Source organism: Bombina bombina, chromosome 2 (genome assembly GCF_027579735.1).
Source record: "Bombina bombina isolate aBomBom1 chromosome 2, aBomBom1.pri, whole genome shotgun sequence".
NCBI classification, from domain to species: Eukaryota; Metazoa; Chordata; class Amphibia; order Anura; family Bombinatoridae; genus Bombina; species Bombina bombina.
The window spans coordinates 567467951-567485646 of record NC_069500.1 but is presented as its reverse complement, the minus strand read 5'-3'; positions in this window follow the sequence as shown (position 1 = coordinate 567485646).

Sequence of the window (17696 nt, the reverse complement as noted above, 5' to 3'; positions counted from 1 at the left end):
AGTAGCAATCCTCTTTAATAAAAATCTTGAATATAAAATAGAATCCACGCATATAGACCCAGAAGGTCGTTTTTTAATATAGAATTAACGTATAATAAAATTCAATATGTATTATGTAATAATATGATGGTCCTAATATAGTTGACAAGGAGTTTTGGGATAAGATGGTACCAACATCTACATAAATTTACTGGCCAAAATCTTATAATTGCGGGGGATTTTAACTTAATAGCAGATTCTATCCTGGCAGAGATAGTAAAGCCCCAGATGTATACGTGAGAGGAAAACTCATATTTTGCAGAAATTGTGTTCACAACTGGGTCTAATAGACATCTGGCGTCTGCAGCACCCAGATCTGAGAGCTTTTACATGTCTATCAAAGGGCCAACAATCGCTGTCCCCGGATAGATTTCTTTTTTATTTCAGAAGCTTTGAGTGGTCTTGAGTGGAAAGCAGATATAGGGATATAGTAATTTCCGATCACGCAGTGATTGCCTTGACACTAAATATATCCGGAATGAACAGAGCCGTTAGTCAGACTATTTTTTTCCCTAAATATTTGGCTAATGATATTAACTTTCAAAACTGGTTATGTATCAATGGCAAGAGTATTATAGATATTAATATTGCATCTAAAGATAAACCTGAACTTTTTTGGGAAGCAGCTAAAGCTGTCCTGCGTGGGGGAATTAAGGATTATATGTGTAAGATAAAAAAAGAAGAGCCAGCAGGAACTTCAGTTGTCAAAACCGAGTTAAGAACATATACAGAGTATATTTAGAGGTGCGATCGCCCGTGAATTGGCAGAAAATATAAGATGCTAAATTAGCCTATGATATATATATATATATTAAACAAAAGTCTGCGCTAGAATTACAAAGACAAAAAAACTATTTATGGGGGTTTGCCGGGGAGATCAGCAAAGTTTTTAGCAAGGTTAACTAAAGTCACTAATAGGAAACAATATATGGGCTATCAGAGCTAATAATGGAAGATTTACCAATAATTACTGATATTACCAAAGTATTTTATATTTATTTTACTAGATATACAGAGCCAGAAGAACACAATGTAGATAGCAGGAAAACCTTTTGGGACAAAATTAAGATACCTAAAATTTCAACTGAAATACTGGCAGAAATTAACAGCCCCGATTAAGACAGAGGAGATTACTGTGGCTATTAGGCAGCAAAAACCAACAAAGCAGCAGGTCCAGATTCCTTTGCCTATTAAATTTTATAGGATTCTCCAAAAAAACAGATAGTCCATCATTGGTGGAGTTATTCAACTTCTATTTTATTAAGAATAATAAGTGTTACCCCATATTTTGCAGCATCTGTAGTTTCCTTGATTCTTAAAAAAATAAAGATTTAGAACTTCCTGATTCATATAGGCCCATTTCCGTGTTCAATGCAGACTATAAGTTGTTAGCATCAATTTTGGCAAAAAGACTGAGTCCACATTTAGGGCTAATAATTCATAAGAACCAAGCAGGCTTTATGGTCGGGAGAAACCCAGCTAAAAATATAAGAAAGATCATGACACTATTAGACTTCTTTTGGAATAAATTCAGAATATCTGGACACAGAGATATGGTTGACTTAGCTTTATTAACAGTTGATGCCGAAAAGGCGTTCGACCGTATCTCTTGGAAACATTTATTTTTTTCTTTAGAGCAGTTTGGATTAATCGGGCAGATGTACGAATTTATTTGTATAATTTATTCAGCACCGAATACACTGTTGCTTGTCAATGGGGATTTGTCACAGCGCCTAGTATTACAAAGGGGTACGCGTCAAGGTTGCCCATTGTCCCCACTGCTTTTTAATATATCTCTAGAGCCATTAGCGATTTGGTTTCGCCAACAATTGGACGGAATTCAGATAGGTGACCAGAAATTGAGAGTACTAATGTATGCAGATGACATACTTTTATGTTTGAGCAATACTAGGAAGACGCTCCCCACTTGTTCTAGATATGATTGAAACTTTTGGTTTAATCTCCAGTTATAAAAATTAACGTGTCAAAATCCGAACTCTTGTGGATAAATAAAAGAGAGCAAAGGTATTAAGCACCCTTTTAGTGAAACATCTCAGATAACATATTTAGGTATTAAACTTAGTGTAAATCCAGAGGAATGGTATAATCTGAACTTTTCTAAATGCTTCTTAGATTGCAAGAAAAAAATAGAAGATTGGATAAATTTGCCTATCTCGTTAACAGCAAGAGTTACGCTCATAAAAACTATTATTTTTCTGAAACTGTTTTATTTTATTCTGAATATTCCAGTGCCTATACATAGGGCAGATATAATTAAATACAATAAGGCATTTGCTAAATTCATATGGAAAGGCGCAAATATTCGTATTTCAGTCTCTAGATAAATGAATAATAAAGAAGCTGCAGGCCTTAAACTTCCTAATATACAGTTTTATAGTTTAGCGACACGTGTTAAGATAGCTGTAGACGGGTTAACAGAACAAGATCAAGTGGCTACGGTTGCTTGGGAGACTTCTTTGATGGCACCTTTCTGTTTAGGCACTATTTTACATTGCCCAATTACTACTCTACCTTCGACGATTTTTTTCATTAATAACATTTAGATATATAATTTTAGCATGGCAAAAACTTTGTGGGATAGTAGATTGCTCTCCATATGTTTCTAGATATTACCAATTACTGGCAACCCAACTTTTCCTCCAGGGTTGTCTGATAGAGTTTTTAAAGACTGGGCTATTAAAGGGTTAGTATATGTCAATCAAATAGTAGAGGCAGATCTTAAACCGGTCGCGTTTGGGAATTAAGTAACCAATATGGTCTTTCGAATAAAGACTTTTACGCCTATTTACAGCTAAGACATCTGATTTCTGAGTTAAAGCAAAGATATGGGACAGATTGGGCACTTCGGGAGATACAAGCTAGGATTAACTTGTTTCAAATAGGGTTTTATTCAATTGGTCCATTCTGTGCGTTATTCAATCAAAAGCCCTCAGAAGAGCAGGTAGAGTATATTTTTGGAAAATGGAGCAAGAAATTTCCAGAGATAGATGGCTTAGTCATAACGAATTCCTTCAAAGTAATAGAGAAAAGCTGGGTCTTGACTTCGTGGAGGGAATCTCAGATTGTTATCTCTAATGACCTATTTAACACCGGATAGATTATCTAGATGGTATAAGACAGGGAAAGTATGTACCAGATGTAGTGCTCCTAGTGCGGATATATTGCACTGCTTTTGGGCTTGCCCAAAGATGGCCAGTTTTGGCTAAAGTTTCCTATTGGATGAAAGTAACTCTTAAATTAGAATATGATATTCAACCAATAGAAATATTTTACCTGGCGAAACCACAGATTGCTCGGCAAAGGCTTAAATTAATTAATACGATTATATTGTTGGGTCGTATTTTAAGAAGACCGCTGCTTCTTAACTCCTGTTTCTGGCGAGCCTGAAAGCTTGCGTGGAAACAGGGGCTATGCGGCCCCCAGCCCCTTAGTCTTGAATTTTCCGCTACAATCAGAAATTAAATTCTTAGACTCATATCAATTGTTTATTTAGATTTATATTTTAAATGCATATATCAGCACAAAAAATATACTCAATTAATTACAGCCAAGCCTTTAATGTTACTAAACTAACAATTATCTACATGTAATATTATAATAATATTATAATATTGAAACTTGCTTATTTGTGGTCATCCTTGGACCAATCAGCATTATTTCAGCTTTTTAAATGTTGTTGTCTATCATGGTGGACATTAATTTACGATTAGGGTGCTAACCGAAACGCATAAGCATCTCCATGTTACATGCAGGTGATGTGCTTTACATTTTTAATTTTCAGGGGCTTAGAATAAAAGTTATATTTTTATATTGTGCTATCTGTCCTTTTTTGGGCTTGTTAGGACTGTACTAGTTAAAGGGGCATTAAACTGCCTGGGCACAACTAGGTTACTAGTCGCTATGCTATTGTTTTCCCTCATGTACCTGTACCTCTCTTTAAAGCAGTTCTCTTATTTGCAATATTGGGTTTATTTCACCTGTTTTGCGCCCATTGGAAGAAGTGTTGCGTATTACAAGTTGAAAGTAAACATGGTCGCTTGAGCGTAATTGAAGTTAATGGAACATCGGGTTAGCACGACCTCAGAGCGCTGGTTTAACTGTTACACTCAAATAAATATTGCATCAGTCAATAGGATTTTTTCTACTTAATTCCGATAGGCTGATAGAATTCTATCAGCCAATCGGAATTGAAGGGACGCCATCTTGGGATGACGTCATTTAAAGGAATCTTCATTCAGTCTTAGCCGTCGGATGAAGAGGATGCGCGCGTGGGATGTCTTGAAGATGGACCCGCTCCACGCCGGATGGATGAAGATAGAAGATGCCGTTTGGATGAAGACTTCTGCCCGTCTGGAGGACCACTGTCGACCGGCTTGGATGAAGACTTCTCCCGGCTTCATTGAGGACTTTGGGCCCGGTTGGATGAAGACTTCTCCCAGTAAGTGATCTTCAAGGGGTTAGTGTTAGGTTTTTTTAAGGGGGTATTGGGTGGGTTTTAGAGTAGGGTTGGTTTGTGTGGGTGGTGGGTTTTAATGTTGGGGGGATTTGTAATTTTTTTTACAGGTAAAAGAGCTGATTACATTGGGGCAATGCCCCGCAAAAAGGCCCTTTTAAGGGCTATTTGTAATTTAGTGTAGGGTAGGGCTTTTTTTATTTTGGGGGGGCTTTTTTATTTTGTTAGGGGATTAGATTAGGTGTAATTAGTTTAAAAATCTTGTAATTTGTTTTTTATTTTCTGTAAATTTAGTGTTGTTTTTTTTGTACTTTAGGGAAATTAATTTTAATTATAGTGTAGTGTTAGGTGTTAGTGTAACTTAGGTTAGGTTTTTATTTTTACAGGTAACTTTGTATTTATTTTAGCTAGGTAGTTATTAAATAGTTAATAACTATTTAATAAGTATTCTACCTAGTTAAAATAAATACAAACTTGCCTGTAAAATAAAAATAATTCCTAAACTAGCTACAATGTAACTATTAGTTATATTGTAGTTAGCTTAGGGTTTATTTTATAGGTAAGTATTTAGTTTTAAATAGGAATTATTTAGTTAATGATAGAATTTTTATTAGATTTATTTTAATTATATTTAGTTAGGGGGTGTTAGGGTTAGACTTAGGGTTAATAATTTTTGTATAGTGGCGGCAACGTTGGGGACGGCAGATTAGGGTTTAATAAATGTAGGTAGGTGTCGTTGATGTTATGGACGGCAGATTAGGGGTTAATAATATTTAACTAATGTTTGTGAGGCGGGAGTGCAGCGGTTTCGGGGTTAATATATTTATTATAGTGGCGGCAATGTTCGGGTTCGGCAGATTAGGGGTTAAAAATGTTATGTTAGTGTTTGGGATGCGGGAGGGCCTCGGTTTAGGGGTTAATAGGTAGCTTTATGGGTGTACTTTTTAGCACTTTAGTTAAGAGTTTTATGCTACGGTGTTGTAGTGTAAAACTCTTAAAGGACCAGTCAGCACATTAGATTTGCATAATCAACAAATGAAAGATAACAAGACAATGCAATAGCACTTAGTCTGAACTTCAAATGAGTAGTAGATTTTTTATAAAAAATTTCAAAGTTATGTATATTTCCACTCCCCTTGTACCATGTGATAGCAATCAGCCAATCAAAAATGCATATACGTATAGTCTGTGAATTCTTGCACATGCTCAGTAGGATCTGGTGACTCAAAAAGTGTAAATATTAAAGACTGTGCACATTTTTTTTAATGGAAGTAAATTGGAAAGTTGTTTAAAATTGCATGCTGTATCTGAATCATGACAATTTAATTTAACCTGAGTGTCCCTTTAACTACTGACTTTAATATGCGGTACCAGTCTTGACAGGAGAGGGTGTACCGCTCACTTTTTGGCAGACTCAGGCCCTATACAAATCCCATTGAAAAAAGAGGATACGCAATTTACGTAAGTGGATTTGCGTTATTTCCAAGTCCGGGCCAAAAAAGTGAGGAGTACAGCTGTACCTGCAAGACTCGTAATACCACGCGGGCGTTAAAAAGCAGCGTTAGGACCTCTTAATGCTGCTTTTTAAACCTAACGCACAACTCGTAATCTATCTGAAAATATTTAATTTCATGATTCAGATAGAACAACTTTCTAATTTACTTCTATTATTAATTTTTTCTTCATTCTCTTGGTATCTTTTGTTGAAAAAGCGGGGATGTATGCTTAGGAGCCAGCCCATTCTGGAGCACTATATAGCAGCAGTTTTGCAAGAATGTTATCTATTTGCAAGAACCACTAGATTACAGCACTATTTCCTGCCATGTAGCGTTCCAGATGCCTACCTAGGTTTCTCTGCAACACAGAATATCATGGGAAAAAAGCAAATTTGATAATCGAAGTAAATTGGAAACATTTTTTTAATATGGGGTTATACAATTACTGTATGTAATATTACTGCATTTCACTTTGAGAAAAAAAAACCTTGTTTAAAGAGTACTTGCAAATCAGAAACGGGTGTTTATTAAATTTGTAAATCTGAATGGCTGTCTTCTGAGAAAAACATGTAAAAAAATGTATTCACTGAAATTGTTTATACAATGTGTAATTTATGTAACTCATGTGTACATATACCGCAGTGATTTTATACAGGTATCATATGTCAGTCCTTGTCATATTATGGGATAATACAACTTTTTTGAGTAAAGGGAAGAAATGTGTTTATTGTGTGCACTGTACAGTCGTCAGCTGACAGTTCAGAGTCTATGTTATATTTTATCTTTCCATAAAGAACTAATACATATTAAAAAAGGGTCCCTACATCAACAAATAGGATGCTGTATAAAATGTTATTTTATTATTGCTATTATCTCTCAAGTAATGCACAAAAAGCTCTGTAGTCAAATATAAAATTATTCATGATTTTATTTAATACAAAGAAAAACCTGTTTTTTTTATTCATTTTCGTTATGTTGCACTTTGTGTACAGAGGAGTTAAATACTGTATACACAATATAAAACTGGAACAAAGGAAAACAGTAGAGCAGAAGTAAATGTTCACTCATTCACTGAACCTATATGAGAATTAAATTAAAATAAAATTTGTGTTTAGAATTTTAAATGTATATATATTTTTTTCTTTTTAATATTACATATCAATGAAATTGCAGAGAGTAAAGTCCTTGATTTTTCTGGTGACTCATTGGGACTGTAGTCTCAGCTTGGAGAAATCTTTGCTTCAGAGCAAGGTTGACTTCCTGGTCAGTGAATCAATCCTGCCTTTTCTCCTGGTTTTGGTTTTGTGGAGATGATTCCAGTAATTGATTGTTATGGTCTCTTCTGGAAGAGAAGTATGCACTCAGGGTCTTGTAATACACACTGCTCCATCTTAAGCACTTAATTGTAGACATCTGACTAGACTTCATAAAATATATTGTAAAATCTCAGCTAAAAAAAAGTCTGTGAAAAGCTCCTTTTATCTTTATTTTATCTAAGGACGTATGGTATAATTAGCTAAACATATTACATTGTACTTATAACTTAGCTATAAGTAATTCTTTATGTTTCTCATCTTGCTATAGAAATAGTGAGAACCATACAAATATACAAGGCTAATAAATATTACTAAAAAATTCTAATATTCTATCCTTTGGAAAATGTATAATATTATGTTTACTCATAGCACAAATAAATACACATTACATTCAATTAAAGAGCAATGACAGTAAAAAAAAATAATACCGCTTGTGACCTGCAAAGTGGAAACTGTCACTAATCCAATTAGTAGCGCCAATCACCTCACCTGAGTTATGCAACTAGTGATGCTGGTTGGATGAGTGTCAGTTTCCGCTAGGAACCAGAAGTGCTCTGCAGGTCACGAGTGGTCCTTACACAGTGTGTTAACCCTTAATCACAAAGCACTGAATGATCGCTAGTCTTAAAATTACATGGTTTAACAAATTATAGCTTGTTAATGTTTTCAACTATAATGGCCCTTTAAGCAGAAATATATGGTGTTGTAAACTAATTCAATGTTTTTGCTAATTAACAATTTATTTATTGATTTAAAGAGACACTGAAACCAAATTTTTTTCTTTTGTGATTCAGATAGAGCATGCAATTTTAGCAACTTTCTAATTTACTCCTATTATCAATTTTCTTCATTCTCTTGCTATCATTATTTAAAAAAGAAGGAATCTAAGCTAAGGAGCCAGATAATTTTTGGTTTAGCACACTGGACAGCACTTTTAATTGGTGGGTGAATATATCCACCAATCAGCAAGAACAACCCAGGTTGTTAACCAAAAATGGGTCAGCATCTAAACTTACATTCTTGCTTTTCAAATAAAGATACCAAGAGAATGAAGAAAATTAGTAAATTGCTTAAAATTGCATGCTCTATCTGAATCACGAAAGAAAAAATCTGGGTTCAGTGTCCCTTTAAATAAATGTCTTTTTTCTTGAATACTGCAAGTCTGCAATATGTAAATTAGTAAAATTAAAAATTACTAGCAAGTAATTATTTTGTATGCAGATATTTTGCAATGCATTCATTAAAATTCTTTTAATTATAAACAAATATTTAACATTTTGTGTTTAAAAAAGAAAAATGTATTTTCCCATCTGATCCCATACTTTTTGTTAATGTTATAATTAATACTACAGTAAACAAACATTCAAGAAATAGTGAACAAGCTCTCTAATTAAATGGTAAATATGTTTTATTCCACAAATCAAAGCTGCAATGCTTTATCAGGAATATATATATACACTGTATATCGGTTTGGACACATTTTCGTCCATGCAAGGCATTCAGCTTGGAAGAATATTGGATACATATTTTTTTACCATTTTTTTCCAATGGGAACTGCTAATATAGACAATTAATAGACGTGCACAGGCAAAAAAAATGTATCCAAAAGATTTATTTTGTTATTATTAACATGTTTGGTTTGGATGAATTTCTGCCATGCAGGCATTCAGTTTGGATGAGTATTAGATTCAGAATCAATATTTCCTATAGGAACAGCTAATATAGACAATTAATATTAGCACAAATATTACATTAAAGGATTCGAACAAATGAATTAACCTATTTTTTATGTTAAAAAAACGACTCCTGTAAGACTAAAACCCAGCAAAAGGTTAATAAAGGGATTATCTATCTTTTTAAACAATACAAATTCTGGAGTAGACTGTACCTTTAAGGATACAAATCTTGTTTTTAATAATAAGAATAGTAAATTAAAATTACACTAAGGACTTATATGAAATACATACAGGTATTGCATGAAGTCCTTTGCATAGCGGTGATCATGATTTATGTAGTCTCATATTAGTTCTCATTTGCTATAAGACATTACATATAACTAACCAATTAACATTTTTTAATACTCAGGACCAACCAATAGTGAAGGACTATAAACAGTTATAAATATAGCTGTACCATAGTATATTAAAGGGCCATTGTACTGTAAAATCTACTCCCTTTAATATGTTACCACTTAACAATTTTACTTGGCAGAGTGTGTAAAATTGATTACAAATAACTAATTTACCTTTATTTTGTCATTTGAAATAGCTTATTTTGCATTTTGAAAATGCCACTTGTATTTTAAAGTATTGGTACCCTTGATTTCTAAGAGAGAAACACAAAAAAAGCCAAACTGCAGATTGCCAAAATGCACGTTGACAAGCAACAGACTAAACAAAAGTTAAGCAAATCTCAACAACTCAGAAGGAAAAATTAATCTTTCAAAGAAAAGAACACCATCCCTACTGTGAAACATGAAGAGGCTCAGTGATGTTTTGGGGTTGCTTTCTGCCTGTAGCACTGGGTGCTTAGAATCTTTGCAGGGCACAATGAAAACAGAAGAATATATCAAGGCATTCTGGAGCAAAATCTGTTCCAGTCGCAGGTCATGGGTCTTCCAACAGGTTAATGACCCAAAAATATACCTCAAAACGCACCCTAAGAATGTATGAGAAAAAAACATTGGATCATTCTGAAGCCGCCTTCAGTGAGTCCAGATATAAATCCCATTGAACATCTGTGGAAAATGCTGAAACTCACAGTTGGGAAAAAGGTACTCATTAAACCCAAGAGAACTGTTTGCTCAAGAAGAGTGGGCCAAAAACACTTGAAAAATGTAGAAATCACTTTCAGAGCTTCATAAAGCACTTGATTGCAGTTATTGCCTCCAAAGGCTGTGCTGCAAAATATTAGGTTAAGAGTACCAATATTTTTGTCCGTGCCATTCTCATTTGTTTTATTGTTTAAAATAATATGTGAAGTCATAAATCAAAAGTTAAGTTTCTGTTCTATTAAATTTGAAATAAAGAATAATGGTGGATACCAAATACTTTAATAATTTTTTACTTATTTCAGAGAAAATTGTGCATTTTCCTAAAATAGTGGAAGGGTACCAATACTTTCGGCCACATCTGTATACTGAAAATTCCAATTATGCAGTACTGGTTATAGAAAATATGTGCAAACTAGAAGCAGTAGATGTTAGTGTTTTTTCTTTGTGTTGGGGGCTAGCGGTTTAGGGGTTAATAGTGTAGAAGTTTTGTTTGCGATGTGGGGGGCTGGCAGTTTAGGGGTTAACAGTTTAGAAGCTTACTTTGTAGTGGGTGTGGTTTAAGGGTTAATAGTGTAAAGAGGTAGTTTGTGATATGGGGGGTGGTGGTTTAGGGGTTCATAGTGAAGTTTTGTGCAACTGTCTTATTCGGACAAACTCTTTTAAAAAGTTTGAGTGGTAAATGCGATTGAGTTTGCGTGATCACATTTACTTTTACCTTGTAATGCTAGCACATATTACCGCTCTACGCTACCCCATAGAAAATATGGGAAGCATAAATTACTCAATGTTCACGCTAACAAATTCACGCTAATTTTAACAGCGCGCTACTTGTAAAACACTGCAAAAGTATTGAAATAAGTGTGAAAATAAAACCTAAGAGGACAGTTTTGTGGTTTATGCTGTCCTATATGAGCGGTCACAATTACTTTATCAGAGCTTTTCACTTTGGTTAATATTTCCAGTGTTAATGTGATTATTGCTCGAGTACAAGAGTTAAAATTCACAAATTCACGCTAATTTTAACAGCGCGCTACTTGTAAAACACTGCAAAAGTATTGAAATAAGTGTGAAAATAAAGCCTAAGAGGACAGTTTTGTGGTTTATGCTGTCCTATATGAGCGGTCACAATTACTTTATCAGAGCTTTTCACTTTAGTTAATATTTCCAGTGTTAATGTGATTATTGCTCGAGTACAAGAGTTAACCATGAACATTCGCGTCCCACTTGTAACCTAGGCAAAAATGTTTAATTAAGAGAGAAAATGTTTCTGCACACACGGCAACCAAACCCAGAGTGCTATATAAAACAAAGCTTTATTTAAACAATTTACAATACAATATGTTGCACACAGAAAGCAATTCTAGCCAAACGTGTTTCATCATATCAACATAATGATTGACTTTACACCGCAGGGATCTCTGTGCTCTCCTGATATTCTTACTGGGACTTTGATTGAAGGTGATTCATTGTCCCCTCTTGCTGCAGCATGGCAGGTATGTGTGATTGTGCACCACTATTTTCTTTTCATAAGGTTTCATTATGCATAATAAAAAAAAAAATCTTTGCTATGCACTTTAATTATTTATTTTTGCCTGATTTTCCTGTAATTTAACTTTGTAAATTATAGTTTCCACTCCCCATGAGAGGCTGGCACAGGGGCGGACTGGTAATAAAAAGCAGCTCTGGAAAATTTGGAGACCAGACCTTTTTTCTGTTGACTCAGTATAATGCATACACTCCATTTTTCTCAAAGGGGGTTACTTCCCCCAATATTTTGTTTCAGCATTATATTATATTAGTTTGTATTAAAAAAATGTTTGTTATATAATATAAACCCCAAAGGGCATCCATTACAAACCCCTTTAAATTGTAGCTATCCAGCCACAGCTTATGCAGCCCACCGGGAAATCTCTTGGTATCCTGGTAGGCCAATCCGACCTTGGGCTGGCATGGAATGGGACAGTGCTACATGCTGTACAGTATTTGACTGATAAGAGCATGAGTATATATATATATATATATATATATAAAATAATATATATATCATATATATATATATATATATATATATATATATGTGTGTGTGTGTGAATATATTCCTTGTCAATCTGCAAAGTATTCACTGCACTCTTTCTGTTTTTCCTCTCCTGTAACTCTCTTCTGGTATGTGAATATATTCCTTGTCAATCTGCAAAGTATTCACTGCACTCTGGTGTTTTTCCTCTCCTGTAACTCTCTTCTGTTATGTGAATATATTCCTTGTCAATCTGCAAAGTATTCACTGCACTCTGGTGTTTTTCCTCTCCTGTAACTCTCTTCTGGTATGTGAATATATTAACTCTCTTTTGGTATGTGTATATGTATATAGAGCAAATGATTTTAAGTTGTTAATTTAGTCCTACATTTGTTGTACTGTTATCCAATGTCCTACTTCTATTGTTTTGTAATTGCTATGTGATGCTCAATCCTTATCAATACTTTCTATTATTGTGAAATGTATAGCTGTCTTATGCCATAGCTTTAATCTCCTCCAAATGTTATTGTCTGTTTACTTAACATCTCACCCTGACCAGACCAGAATCTAACTTTCCAATTGGCCTTTCAAATTGTCTTTGATTAGCAATCAACTAAATTTAGTGGACTCAGCTAACTGCCCTGCCTGCATATATTTCACACTAGTTTAGGAGGTGCATTGCCTGGGCAGTGTACATTGTAACAATAGCATATGTTCACATTTTTGAAGTGAACATTTTATAAGTGAGGCATTAACAATAGAATTATACACGAATTAAGCGAACATTTATAAGTGAGGCATTAACAATAGAATTATACAAGAATTCAACAAGGATTGGGCAAGGGGCAAGACACAAGGCAAGTACTTCTGTAATATTATGTTTTAAATATCTTATTGTACCTTATTCAAGTGCTACTGTAATACTGTGGCTTAAGTGTTTAATTGGTTTCCCACTTTTGTAAAAATGCTCAATATATTCATATTCCTTTTTGCTGCCTTTTCTCTCTATAACAAACTACATTATTCAATTACTCCTTCTCCCTCTCCACCTGCACTGTTCATTAGCCCATCTCTCTTAAACTCACCTTACTTTTGTGCTCATGAACTTTACCTATTCCTAAACACTCTCTCTCCCCCCTGCACCTCGTCTCAATGTAGGACCTTCAAAACGCTAACCAGTATTTCTGTATAGAATTAACTTTGAACATATTGTTGATATGTCTTAGATATCTTTAGTTTTAATCACAGGCGCTTTTTTATTTCATGTTGATGCATCCAATGTAATAGCCAAGACTAATTTGTTCTTTCAAGAAAACATGCACATATCTCCATCACTGGGGTCTATATATTAATGGTATATGTAGTGCAAAATGCCAGTTTCAACTTTAAAGATATCCATTCCCAATCTATCTGAAATCTCAGATTTTACATAAAATAAACTTACACTAAATGTATTCCAATTTATTAGTTTACAGTGTATTGTAAATGATAAAAATATTAATTAAAACACACTTTTAAACTATAAAACATGCTCATGATATGATATGGAAGTTCAACCATGATTGCAACTGAATGGCTGAATGATTAGAAAATATTTTTAACACATAATTAAATGATAATCTGTGAATTAATTGCTCCTTTAATCCACCAAGCTCCATAGAAGTCTATAAAAAGCAGCACATTTCACAGAGCAATCATCAGCAAGATGGACACTTTGAAGCTGAATGCTTGAATAGTGAGAAGTTTGTGAGGAGCCCAGTCTTTTAGAGAGGCTGAGCCAGCAAGATATAAAGTGAGAGAGCCCAACCTGTGAAGGTCTGATCCAGTGCCACAGAGAGGAGGGGGTGGGTTTCATTCTTTATAGGAAGTGCCAGCAAGAAGGACAGCTTATTGCACACAATATTATGCTACTAATTGCATTGAACATATATTTGCTTTTATGCTATTTTAAATAAAGAATGTTAGCGTTACACTGCTGCTCCCAAATGTTGCTTTTGCTGCTGTACTGGTGTTGAGAGAGCATAGACACAATTTTTTGGTGTTGTAGCCATTTGCAGGGTAATTTTGTTTTGAGTTATACTTTTATCACATGGAGTTTATTATGTGCCCCACCCCTTCTGTTTTTCAGTTCATCTGGAAGGACAGTTAGTAGGTTCCAGAATAGGTGAACCACATGGGAAAGAGGCAACAAGATGAGAGTTGTCCCAGAAAGTAGCTGGCTTGTGGCAAGGGCTTGGCTATTGATAGTGGGAGAGATTGACTGTCTGTGAGAGGCTTGGCAGGAGAGGCTGGATTCAATAGTGGGTGAGTTCCATCCTGCTGAGCATAAAGGGCCCCTTGTAAGGCCTAGAATCAATCAAATGCTAGAGAGGTTAACTCCAGTGGTTGAGGGGTAAAAGAAAAGCTCATCCAAGTCTTGTTTTTTGTGAGCTTATCATGGATAAATTTAAGCTACTGTCTCAGGCTAATAATACCTGGGTCGACAATGATACTAATTTGCACTCAGTTTTGTGGGTTTTTTTTTCAAAATTGTCTAAAGGTATTGAATGACAGCCAATATGGTGTAAAATAATGGCTTTTATACATTGCAATTAATATTTACGGTCTTAGGAGTCAGAGATTGCGCCCATGTTTTGTTTGTGGATCCCCAAGATCCAGAAGCCTTCTTTATTAATTCCATTTTACATTGTTTGAGATCTTAACCAGTGCAGACAGAAACGTAATGCAGCAATCTGTGTATTCATGGCTCATATATCACTTTTCAATTTTTGTAAACGGCAAGTGAATTCCCTCATGCATATTAGTTGTGTTAGAGTCCAAAAAACAAAGACGTGATTCCAATTCTTCTTAAACACAAGTATAACTATTTGCATTTCAGCAGTCAATATCTGCCTTTCTTTTCTCAGAATTTCTGGTCCCACTTGGATTATACTGATTCATCAGAGAATTTGCATTTTTTAATTTATATTTGTATTTATTTATATACTTTACATGAAAAAGGTTAAATAAAATATTTTTATATTTAAGGTGACACTAAAAGGAAGTATATGAATGTCTACAACTGGGACTCATTCTAGTTATTCAGCAAAGAAATATTTATAACATTTTTGAGTATCATGTTCCTTTTAAGATACAGTTATTCAGACTGATTTTAACATTTGCACTCTATGGTCTCACTTAGTGATAAGGATGACAGACCTATTAGTAGACAGGCACATGGCTTCACAAATACAGAACATCCGAAATTATATTCATTTTAATATAGGGCATCACCCCCACCCACAAGCTATAGTAGAGGGGTTAGAAGAGGCATGAGAAACGGTTGTATCATGTTGCAGGATCATGGCAGGTAGCACTGACTTAGTTTTGACAATATCAAAGCACTGCTTGTGGCTTTCTGTTAAAAATGCTGTTTTTCACATACAATGTAGAGTAAACTACATAGTGCTAATGTTGATCTCATTGTTTGAATAAAAAAAGTCTTGTGCAATGTTGAAAAAAATGTATTTTATGGCAAATGCATAACAGGGAATTTGGGTGATTAATGTCCCTTTCAAAGGCTAATACTGTTATTAAATATACGTGAACACAAGACACCGATGTTAATATTATTCTGGGGTATACTGTGGCACAACATTTATTGGCAAAAGCTGGAGTTTAGGAAATACAAGAAAGCTGATCTATAAGTATTGTATTGTACAGCTAGTACTGTTGTTGTAATGCCAGATGGGAAAAAAAAAAGAAATCCCTTTGTACAGTCATTAAACTGCGGTAATTTAGCTGCATTAAACTTAGCAGGAAGACACACTGAAGATCAATAGGTGGTAAGCGCTGGCCCAGGAATAGCTAATTAAAGGTCTTGAAGAGGCTAAGTTACCCTGTGAGATTGGCCAGCGTTATCCCCAAATCCTCATCTGGTGACAGCTTCAATTTCAGTGGTTTCAGGGCTGTTGTAATTAAGAAAAAGGTTTCCAGTCAGGGCACTCCATAGATGATTTAGTGTCAGTCTACGTGCCCCTTGCCAACTTCAGTATCAATTACATTACCAGGGACAATGCAGATTATAAATGCAAACTTCACAACGTTTGCATATAGTTTTTAAAGGCTGCTTGCCCTTTTTCCACATAATGTGCTTTGCGTGTTTTTGTATTATTTATTTAATTAATAAATATCTCCATTTTATTTTCAGATAGGTGACTGTACGGTACTATAGTGTCACAAATGATCAGTGTTTTTTTTCCGGTCATTGTCCCATTGTATTTAGTTGGCCGACATTGAGAAGTTCTTGTTATTGACAACAATGACTTTTAAAAATGATGGATTTTTCTTAAATGTTATATAAATGTTTTATTTTACTATATAAAACATCATTTTCTTGAAGCTCTCAGCTGGGGCTCTTCAAATGCTGTTTTTTTTCTCTCTTCAGTGATGAAGTGGGCTAGTTAGAGTGGCCCTGTGAGCTATGCACAATATTTACTGTTATGCAGAGGTGCAGGAATGCACCTACATTACAGAGGGTGATACGGTGTCTCATTGGCTGTACTGCTCACTTCATCACCCAACAAAAAAAACAGCTTTTGAAAAGGTGCAGCCAGAAGATTCTAAAAATAAAAAGGGAAGGTTTTATATAGTCAAATAAAAATGTTCCAAAGTGTTTTAGAAGAAAAAGTGTTTAAAAAACATTTTGTCACTTTTTTACATATATGTTCACATCTAGAGAGAGGGAGGGATCAAGACAAGCCATTGTTAACAAAAAAGGACTAGTCATGTTTGACATGTGATCATTGTGACGTGCCTCACATGCAGGCATCCAGCAACAGCATGAGATGCGCACTGTTTACAGTGTATGGGGCCTATTTATCAAATGTCTTGCAGACCTGATCCGACAGTGCGTATCAGGTCCGCAAGACATCACTGAATGCGGAGAGCAATACGCTCACAAGAGCTGCTGGTGCAACGCCGCCCCCTGCAGACTCGCGGCCAATGGGTCGCCAGCAGGGGGTGTCAATCAACCCGATCGTACTCGATCGGGTTTAATTCCAGCGATTCCTGTTTGCCTGCTCAGAGCTCAGAGCTTTAGACCGCTGCTTCATAACTGCTGTTTAAAGCAAGTCTGAAGACTCGCCAGAAACACGGGCCCACAAGCTCTGTTCGGAGCTTGATAAATGGGCCCTTATGTCTCATGTAATTGAGGCACCCCTGATCTAGATCAATGACAGGCATGTGATCATATGTACACTATGGGCTAGATTACAAGTGGAGCACTAAATTATTGTGGGAGTGCAATAATTAATCAGCCATTACAAGTGGCTGGTTATTGCTACCACAAGCTCACGGTAGCAATTAGCAATCTGAAAAATACCCAGATATTAGATCTCTGGTTAATTTTCTAAATCTGCCCCAAATGCCCCCAAAATACCACCTCATGTAGTTTATTAAAAAATAAAGATGGCAGCATCTTCATGAAAGCGATATATAGCTCTACACTTGTAATCTAGCCCTATGTCCCTATGATCTCTTGCATGGGTGGCCTCTAATATGCTATTTTGTGCAATACCTCACTTGTGATGGGATCCAGAAATAG